Consider the following 7,420-nt stretch of genomic DNA (forward strand, 5'->3'; position numbering starts at 1 on the left):
AGAGGTCTGCAAGGTACGGATTACCTGGAGGAGGAGCTCCGGCCTGGGAGCTTTTATAAAACACCTACGCCTGGCTCCTAAGCGAGAGTCTCCGGGTGGTGGGAGAGGGTCCTGGCGGCAACAAAAGCTCCCCGGGGGACTGTGCTGTGGGCGAGGGACGAGGAGAATGGCAGGCCTTCGCGGCTTGGTCAGGAGACGTGCTGGCTCTTTCTCAGGCAGAGCCCTCCTCTGAGCAGCCCGCCAGGGACGGGTGCGGTAGCCTGGGGATACCGTGATCAGTCGCAGCGGTCACATCTGTTGTTTTGCCCATGAGAAGATTGTCCTGGGTGCTCCCGGAGGGCTCAGGGATCTCCCATAGAAGTCTCCTAAACCCCACACCCTGTGGGTTCTAGGCAAAGCTCCTGGGTCGTCCCCTTGGTGTGCTGGGTCAATTGCCGTCCCCTGCCAAAAGGTAGGGCCAAAGCCCTCTCCTTATTGTGTTTCTCTAGGTGTCGTAGGTTCCAGAAGGGCGGTGTGTGTGTCTCAGTTCAATTAGAGCAGCCCCTGCAGCTCAAACTCCTGCCCCTCAGTTGTTGCTTCCACGGACTCTCTGTTGTCTTCTGGCTCCCACCTCCCTGCCATAGCTCCTATCCCTGCTGGCTGCCAGCGACCTCTGACCTCCGGCCTCTGGCTCCCCCTGCACCTGGCCTTTGGTGCTGGCAGCCCCTGCGCTGAAGATGACCGACCATCGCCCCCTGTCTTTGGGTCATGGGGCAACGCTCACTCTTCCGCCCATACCTAAGAGCGCCTTGTCTCCTCTCCCCAGATCTCTGGGGCTCCCAGTCCTCCTAGTTCAGCTTAGCATGCTGAAGGGGAAGTGGAGGTATGCGTCCCATGGTTGAGTTCCTACAGGTGGTTCCTTTCCCCACCCCGGCCCCGGTTTTACTCTGCAGTCTCTGGGGTGAGGCATGCCTTCTTCTCCCTCAGCGTCACCGTCATGACCTGAACGTGGACCGTGGACCGAGGAGCCCTACAGGAGCTTGACATCCACGAGGTCCTCCGAACAACCACACCAGGTCGTTAGTATTATCATCGCATCCCTCTTTTGCAGATGAGGAAAACCAGGCACATGGAAGTAACTTTCCAAAGTAACACAACTGAGTCGGTTCCTCGTGATATACCTTCCGTCCGCTTTGATCTCAGATCTTTGCAGGCCCCCAGGACGAGGGGAGTTTGGAATATTTAGGACAGCCCCCCCAGGCACCTTGATCTCACTGTGGCCCCTGACCTTCTCGCTGTGCAGTGGAGCCTGGCCCACTCCTTCCCTCATGGTGATTTCTTTCCTGGGGTTCCACTTATGGGCCTCTGACGTTACGGGATCTCTTTACCACCCACCACCTCTGCATTATCTCTGTCAATGCACATGGAAACCCCAAATATGATTAGAGTTCAAGTTATTCCCCATGGGGTATAAAACACTTCTTTTAATATCTCCAAGCACTTTGTGACAACTTTGTTGGCACAAGGGTACCTAGCAGGTGGTGTCACTTTACTCCACAGGCCACAGCATGCATGTGTGTGCATGTGTGCGTGCGTGTGTGTGTGTGTAAGGTAAGAAGCCAAAACGTTAATAATCATGATCCCCGAGTGTTGGGATTCTTACTGAAAAACATCTGTTGTTTTTCTTTACACTTTATGGTGTATCAAATATTTAGTTCTCGTATAATAAAAGTTAAATAAATGTAATCTGGGAAAAATTTTAAAGGCACATAAAGAAGAAAGCTAAAATCACCCATAATCTCAGAATCCATAAATAACTACCGTTAAGATTTTGGTGTAACCATCTGGCTCTTTCTTCTGCTGCTGTAGACATATATAATTGGGGTGGTCCTGCTCTTCTGGTCACAAAGAACAGAGATCGTCCTCAGTAAGATTAACCAAAAGGAAAAGATGTATTTGGGGATGGAGGGGGTTGCTTGGCCTCCTGAGGCCATGAGGAGCCAGGTATAGCTTTGAACAGGGCTGGGGTCGGCTCACCTTGCTTGCCCAGACCCCACCCCTTCTTGTTACTGTGGGGACGCCTCTGTCAGCTGCACGGGGACAGGTGGGGGAAGGGCGTCCAACAGCCTTCTTTGGCCCAACTCTCTGCTCCGGCTGCTGTGAGGTCCCAGCAGCGTCAGCTGGGCTCCTGAGGCCAGAGCTATGGACATGAGGGGAGGAATCCTCCTTTCCCCGCCACTTCCAAGGGCCTTTGCACGTCTGATGGGGAAGAACTAGAGCCAAACAGAGTCAAGAGGTGATGAGAGGGACAAAGCCCTGCCACATGGACACAGCTGTGCCCGAAGCAAAGCCTGCTTTTGCTTCGCAGTTGATGAGCCAGAGTGCCCCTTTTGCTCCAGCGGGTTTGAACAGGGTTTCTGTCACTTGTTCTGCCTGAGACCTGACCCACACCCCCAGTCTGGGCCCATCTGCTTCAGTCCCCTCTTTTGGATACTGGGATTTGCTGCCTTTCCAAGTACAGGGTGGTGTACCCACTGCTGAGGGGGTTATAAATACTCAGTCCCAGCCATGCTTCGAGACTCCCTGGCTGTGTTTGAGGCCCCAACCACTGCAGAGGGAATTCGGCCAGAGAATGGAGCCACACAGGGAAATTGTGGCCGTTGGGGATCCACCTCTGTGGGGTGTGGGTAAGTAGGTGGGCAGAGGGCTTCACAGACAGAGAGGACCACTTTGAGCCAGGCAGGCACTCTAGAGGTGTTTCTTAGGGGCCAAAGTGTCCTTATGTGGTGGGGACATTTTTGTGTGGGCAGCAGTGGTCCTGGTGCCACTGACGCCTTGGTTTCTCTTGTCCTGCAGAGGCCCTTCCTCCTGTCCCCCGCTCTGGGCCCTTCTGCCCCTTCCCTGGGCTCTTCCCTACCCTCCATTCTAACCAAGGCCCTGCCCAGTAGAGACCTTGCCTTCTGAGTTCTTATCATCTAGCAGGAGAGACTGGAGGTGTGCCTGAAGTCCCCCTGACATGGAGCAGGGAGCGATGAGGACAACACGTGAGGCCAGCAGAGATCTGGGGCAGGACATACCCCCAGCTGGGGCAACAGAGCATCCCTCGGAGGAGGGAGCGTTTGAGCGGAGCCTTGGAGGATCTCTAAGCTTTAGACATTGCAAGTGAAGGGAAGGCCTCTGAGCCTGGGGTGGGAAGTTGCAAGGGGGAGAGTGGGGTTGGAGAAGGGATATGAGGTGGGATTATGAGGTTGGACAGACAGGCTGTGGCCTGGCTTGGAGGTAAACTGTCTTCTTAGGCCAGTACTGCCCTTAGATGTGGGGAAGCAGGTCCCTGCCCCCGATGGGGCTTCAGAGGGCCCAGTGCTTTTGAATGCCTTCCTCAGAATGTTTTAAGCCCTCCTTGGGTGTCTGGGCTGGGTGTGGTGCCCTGAGCCGGGACTAGGCCTGTGTGGGTCACGGTTTGCAGAAGCCTGGGCCCCTCTGAAGACCAGGAGCAGCCAGAACTTCCCTGTGGTAGATTCCATGCCACGACCAGAACCCAACAAAGTCCTGGATCCTATTACTCTCCTTTGTGGTGTTTCGGACCCCCTACTCCAGGTGTGGGTGAACCAGAGGCCCGGAAGAGCTCCAGAACTCATATCAATGGTGTTGTCCTATGGGCCCCTCTTCTAGGAGGGCAGCCTGGTGAGCGGATGGCTCCTGCTGGCCAGCACAGTATTTTTTTTTGTGGGATCGCATGAGTTTGAGTCACTTGGGACATAAAACAAATTCAAGGCTCTGGGCTACCGATGGTCAGCTGTCAACCCTTGGGCTCACCTGTCCAGCAGCACTCCGGTCACGGGGATGCCTCAGGGCTTCAGCACCCAAGGGCGGTGGGCGTGGCAGCAAGTGTTCCCTGGACACCCTACCAACGGCACTAGGGCTTCACCCCAGCCCTCTGTGGCCTCCACACCCCATGTCAGGCAGTCTTCTGGGTGTCATTCATCTCCTCCAAGGACTTTCAGTATCAGCTCACCACAAGGAGTCTTTTACATGGAAGTCTTTACCTGCTGCAATGGTTATGGTGAGTGTGAATGAGACTGTTCTCTTTGCTCTGGCCAGGGGGCCCCTCACCTTTCCTTTCCACGGTCTGTGAAAGGCAGAGGTGTGGTCAATCGGGAAAAAGATAGGATTCTAGGAATTCGGTGAATATGGCCTAAAGAATTCTAGAGAAGTCATAGTTGCAAGATGTGCGGTTCTTTGTTTATGCTATAAAATCCGCAATGATAAATTTAACATAATCTGAAAATTAATAGTTGCTCATATTTTTTTTTGCATGCACTGGGTGAGACTCATATTTGTGACCATGTTCAAGGAAGCACCATCACAACCTTTGAGAGAGTCACTCAGGGCTGTGCTGTGGTTAATGGAGTGTCACGCGTGGTGACGAGTCGGCATTAAATACATGGTATCAGGGAATGGTAGAGCAGGAAGGTTTATATTGTTTCAACATAGACAGGTTCTGAAGAGCCAAGGCGTTGTGAGCAATACCAGCCTCGCTACCTTTTCCTCCCAGGGAGATTCGTGAAGCTAGCCACGAATGACAACTTTGACCATGAACAACATGAAGGGATGGTTCCCGGGCTGGGCAGGAAGAGCTGGAGCCTGTATGTTATGGGGAATCTTCATGTGCTCTGACTGGACAGTAATCAGGATAGCTCGCGTGGGCCCGTGAATTTTTGGTAACATATTATAAAATCAAACTGCTTATGTTGACAGGGGCTCCATAGAAATTACTTGCCCAGAGCCTGCATACCGTAGGGGTGGTCCTGCCTTGGGCAGTACTCGAGAGACCACAGGCCCTACCTCTCTCCAGTGGGCAACTCCATCCATCTTGAATGGTCATTGCCCTCCCCTGGGCCCCAAGGCCTCCATGCCATGCCTCTGGGCCTGCCTGGCCCCACGCACCGGCTGGACTGGCGGGCAAGAGACGCACGATGGCATAAGAGACCTGGAGTGGAGGAGGAAAAGGTCACGAGTCGGGAGCAAGAGATTGGTGAGAGAAGGCATGCGGTCAGTATCTTTTGTTCTCAGTTCAACACCAATGCTAAAGCAGTCCCGGCTGCCACCTCATCACGTTCAGCCCCTTTCTCGGAGAAACTTTAATCGTTGAGTGGTCCCAAGCCCTGAGCTGGCTAGGGTTGGGGCTCAGTGATGGTGTAGTGTGTGTGTGTGTGTGTGTGTGTGTTCACACCTGCGGTCTGCAGCCCTGAACTGCTGTAGGGAATTTCCGGTTTACGTTGCCAGCGACAAGGCGGCAAACTCTTTTTTTCGGTATTCTTTCCGGGGCGTAAATTGCAGCTGGTGATAAAATGTGTCCGTCACTACTAAATCACACTGGACCACACAAGTGCTTGGCCGGAGTAATCCTATTAGACCCACACCAGAGGGACAGGGGGATCAGGGGGACCTTCGTCCAAGGATGAGCCCTTGTTCAAAAAGAGAATGTACCTTATTACCTTATTACCACACCAAAGAAAAATGCCATCATGACTGGCTCCAGCGGAACACTGGACCCATGGTCGTCTCTCTCAAGAAAGGCAATAAAGGCTCTTCATTCTGTGTTTCCTTTGGACTCGTCCCTCTTGCCCGAAACAAAACACGTTGGCTTTCTAGTTCGACCACACAGAACTGCTCATACTTGCCAGGAAACGGCGTACTGACCATGCAGTTTTGCCCAGTTTATTACCTGTGCCTGGAATGCTTGCTCTGACTTTTCTACTCTGGTTGGATTGGCCTTCTTGCTATTTTCCAAACATGTCAGTCACATTCTCACCTCAGAGCCTTTGCACAGCTATTCTGTCTGGAATGTTCTTCTGCACGTCTCCACCTGGCCTGCCCCTCATTCCGTTGTCTTCCCTCAGATCCTACCTCTTGGTCATCACTGTCAATGCCCTCCACCGAAGACCGCCAGGGACCGTCTGCAGGGGAGCACGTGGGGTTTATGGCTGGTGGCAGTGAAGGAGAACGCAGACCATGGGGCGTGTGGGCTTCTCAGGCTGGGGACGTCAGAAAGGGCTCGTAGGGTTTGGGCTTGTTTTTGTCTAGATTCATCATGGTCACAGAGTGGCCTTGTGTGATGTTGATGTTCTGTGAAATTGTTTATATTCAACAGGAGAACACCACGGCCTGGCCGTGAGTGCCAGGCCAAGATTCAGGGACTGCTTTTCTCTTCCTCATCACTGAATCCTGGTGCACAGAACTGATACTGGAGGAGAGGGCGGCAGGTGTTGAGTAAAAACATGTTGCATGAAGCGGTGAAGTTTGTTTTTGGCAAAATTTTATTCCAGTCAAGTGCGTAGTCGGAAGCCCCTCTGCGGGGAAGCCGTCCCTGACTGTCCCGGGCTGGCCCCGACCTATGCTCTGGCTGCACACCGCAATGCTATTTATTTATTTATTTATTTATTTATTTATTTATTTATTTAAAGATTTTATTTATTTGACAGAGATAGCCAGCGAGAGAGGGAACACAAGCAGGGGGAGTGGGAGCGGAAGACGCAGGCTCCCGGCAGAGGAGCCTGATGTGGGGCTCGATCCCAGAACGCTGGAATCACGCCCTGAGCCGAAGGCAGACGCTTAACGACCGCGCCACCCAGGAGCCCCCACAATGCTCTTTAAAGCGGTTATCAAAGAGTCACAGAGGGAGAGTGTGCAGGTCCGCGTTCCCACCCTGCCAGGAAGGCCTCCTTCCCTGTAGAGCCCCAGTGCGGAGCACAGGGCAGGTGCCTAATTACTGACTGGCCGACCTGCTGAGCACCCAGTTCGGCTGTGCTGGAATTGAGCCTCTGGCAGGGCCTCTAGAATTCCCTGCGTGTTCTCTGAGAGGATGTCTGCGGTCACCTGAGTGAGAAATCGTTCAGCAGGCTACACCTAGGCAGCAGCAGCCGGGGGTGTGTTTGCGAGTTTGTGGTTCTCAGGGACAGCTTTAGGCTGGAGGACTTTGGCCCTCGTGTGGGGCCTCTGCAGGGTGGACTCCATCTGGCCTGGCTCCTGCTCAAAAATTCCCTCCTTCCCTGCTACCCAAGACCCAGAGGAAGCTGATCCAAGCCTGCAGGTCTCAGGAACGGAATAGGAAGGGGCTATAAGAGCCCAGGCACCTCCAAAACAGGGGCCTCGTACGGGGAGACGGGGAGTTATCTGATTGTCTGGTTCTATTCTTACAGCAACTCACTAAAGTATATACAGTATTACCCTTATTTTACAGATGAAGACATAGAGACACAGAGAGGTTAAGTAAGTCACCTGGAGATACACAGCTAGTAAGTGACAGAGGTGGGATTCAGAGTCAGGTCTAATTCCCAAACTCGTGTTTTGGACCACTGTACAAACTGTATTCCCACAGTCTTCTGTGTGGCCTTGATGGGGGGGGGGCGTTCTGGACATTTGAGTGAAGGAAACCATT

The sequence above is a fragment of the Ursus americanus genome, chromosome 4, assembly GCF_024610735.1.
Source record: "Ursus americanus isolate L20-20 chromosome 4, mUrsAme1.1.p, whole genome shotgun sequence".
NCBI classification, from domain to species: Eukaryota; Metazoa; Chordata; class Mammalia; order Carnivora; family Ursidae; genus Ursus; species Ursus americanus.